The sequence below is a fragment of the Crinia signifera genome, chromosome 7, assembly GCF_055691185.1.
Source record: "Crinia signifera chromosome 7, ASM5569118v1, whole genome shotgun sequence".
NCBI classification, from domain to species: domain Eukaryota; kingdom Metazoa; phylum Chordata; class Amphibia; order Anura; family Myobatrachidae; genus Crinia; species Crinia signifera.
The window spans coordinates 1,541,690-1,544,798 of NC_139223.1; the positions used below are offsets into that span (position 1 = coordinate 1,541,690).

Sequence of the window (3,109 nt, forward strand, 5' to 3'; positions counted from 1 at the left end):
GGGAACGTTCCGGACATCTCGCCATCTGGAACGCAATATTGGAAAGCACAACAGTGCGCATGCACCGGTGTGGAAAGCAGGGTTGGATGTACCCAAGCCCCAAATACAGCACACATTAGTGCGCATGCGCTAAATTATGAAGCGCTGGATATGTAATGTAATGCTCGCTGAGGGGACGGAGACCACGGGGATCGTAGGTCCGTATCCCCGCAGACTATAGAAATACCAATACATGCTTAAAATCTTCTGCCTTGTTAATAATAGAGCCTATCCGGGTAAACCGGAAACAGGAAGTACCATAGGTGGAACGCACATACAGTTATCTAATTATGATTTTATCCCTCATAGGATATACACAGCTCCTCATATACTTCAGAGTAAGAGGAGCTACTCCTTTAGCTATGGACATTATCCTCAATAGTTATGGGCTAGTTTGACCTACAGCCATACCACGCTGGATAGACCCAATCCTGTCTGATCTGGGAAGCTAAGCAGTGTTGGGCCTGGTTAGTACTTGTGTGGGAGACCACATGGGAACACCAGGTGCCGTTTTTTTTTTTTTCTCCTTAATCATCCAGGGAGACGGAATATGATATCACACGCCCATCCCTATATAAACCTGGCTAGATATTCCATCAGTCTGCATTCAGACACTGGAAGCACAGGAGCTAGATCAGACATGTCCAACGTTGGCCCTCCAGATGTTGTGAAACTACACATCCCAGCATGCTTAGCAATAGTTTTAGCATTCTATAATCGCAAAACTGTGGCAAAGCATGCTGGGATGTGTAGTTTCACAACATCTGGAGGGCCAACGTTGGACATGCCTGAGCTAGATCATTGATCCAGGTTGGTTGCACCTTGAAAGGTCTTTTTCATTGTTATGCTGACTGTTCACTTGTCCGCTGATTATCTTATATGTAATGTGACATTACATTTTTTCTATTTGCAAAATATTTGTACACCTTTTTTGTAAATCCATATAGTAATGTGAAAACCCTGATTGTAATTGGATTTCCATTGTCACTCAGGTTATTGCACTATACCTAGTGGAAATATCATCCTTTAATCCTACTTGAGATTCTCTTATCCTGTGGGGTATGTATTATTGAAATGACCCTCACTCCAGGAGAGGAAATATAATTATTTCGGTACTTCGTATTATCACGGCGCCCGATTTCATCTAAATCGCATACGATATCGCATCCGATTTATCGGCCGATTTGCGGATGATTTTTTTGGCCGATTCGATCTGCGATGCGATTTTGCGGCCGATTTTCGGCCATTTCCTGCCGATTTGCATGTTATTACATCCTTGCACACCCCCACTATGCGATGGTATGCGATGTGATTTTCGGGAAAATGCCCCTGATTGTACAATCAAATATTGCATAGCATTGCATGCCAGCAAGTGGCATGCGATGCGATGTGATTCGCAATGTTAAATGCACCCCCATTGTTAGCGCCACCCCCACTGTCAGCGCTGGCCTGACCATTCCGTGCACCCGCTGTCCACGTCGGCGTGCAGTTGGCTTTGGATGGTGCGGCGGGCCGCCGGGCCCAAAGCGTGGCGAGCAGACGCGGATTACTTTACATGTGTTCCGCGTGCGCTCACCGCGCTGTCTGGAGTCGGCTCCACGCCGACGTGGATAGTGGGGGTGTGGGGGGTCGAGGGGACGCGTGCCGCTGCCAAACCGTTCCCTGCAGCGCCCCTTTACTACAGATAATAGTATCGGACTGGCACTGCCTGGTCCTCACATACTGTGGGCGGTTAGTAAAGTAATCCAGGATTCAGGTGATTAGATGATGATCCACCCCAGAGTCAACCAGCTTTTCCCCCAGAAGCATGGGTTGGATGGTGTTAAAAGCACCGGAGAAGTCAAAGAACATTATTCTCACGGTGGCCCCAGCACTCCAGATGAGGCAGGGCCCTCTGCATCAGATGTATGACCGCATCATCCACACCAATTCCCGGCTGATAAGGAAACTGCAATAGGTCCATAGAAGTTCTCACCAGGGGTCGAAGATAGCCAAGGACCAACTTCTCCAGGGACTTCATCAGCTGATATGTCAACGCAGAGGCAGTAGCGCACGCAGGGGGGTTCTGAGTACCCAGAAACACCCCCCCCCCCCCCAGGAATCTAAGTGTCCTAGTCTGAAAGCTGAGGGTCCCCTCTTTGGGTACAAGAATTTTAAAAATCGGCCCTGGGGAACCGTAGATATCTGACTTCAAAACAGTGGTCCCGATCTAAACTTGTTAATTGCTCTTCCCAGTCAGATATTTCTGTTTTTCTGAGGGTATATTCTAAAAGCTGGGACTCTCCCCCTTTGGTGGATACTAGTAGCTTGTCTCTACTATTCCGAGAACCAGAGATCTCAACCTTCCAGCAGCTGGTTACTGCTCCAGCTCCACACACCTGGTTTGTAGTTTTATATACTCATTGGCAGATTGCTCTGCCTCCTGAACTCTGATCCCCTAGTCCCCAGTATTTGGTAGGTGGGATTCTCTAGTTTTTAATTCCATTAAAAGCTAAGAAATCTATTTCCGGGAACTGGAGATATCTGCAGTCAAGCAAGCTATCCTCCCACCAGAAAATTATGAATAATATGCTCACGCCACTATACACCCCTCCACTGCGTATTAAACATCCTCTAACACCCTAGAAGTTATGTATCAGGGCCCCTTCATTCAGCCCAATGCCCCCTTCTCCCACCATCTGTGCAGTAAAGGGGTAATTATTGGAAATGACTGATATATATATAATTATTATTATTACTTATATACATTTGGCCTATCTATAATACTTATACTGGGTCACCTAAGTGTCCATCTCCGTGCTTTGCTCCTCCCCTCTGGAAACCCCCTTCTGAAAATCTTACGTTTGGCCCTATTAACTCCTGCTGCAGCTGCCGGAGCTGACTCAGGGCTGCAGCACACCATTGCCTCTCCCCCCACCCAGGTGTCCGGAGGCAGCATGGCGTAGTCACCGTGTTCTGCCCCCAGGACGCCAAGAATTAACTGTGGTATCCGGCTGCACCCACCGGAGCTGACCCAGGGCTGCAGCATAAGCGTGTCCCTGCTCCCGCCGTGTTGGCGCCACACGATTGG

General features: G+C 48.1%; 1 pseudogene; it reads left to right on the top strand.

Annotated features, from left to right (window-relative positions):
* Positions 1–436: 436 nt before the first annotated feature.
* On the top strand, positions 437–555 carry LOC146025171 (5S ribosomal RNA; annotated as a pseudogene).
* The last annotated feature ends 2,554 nt before the right edge of the window (positions 556–3,109 follow it).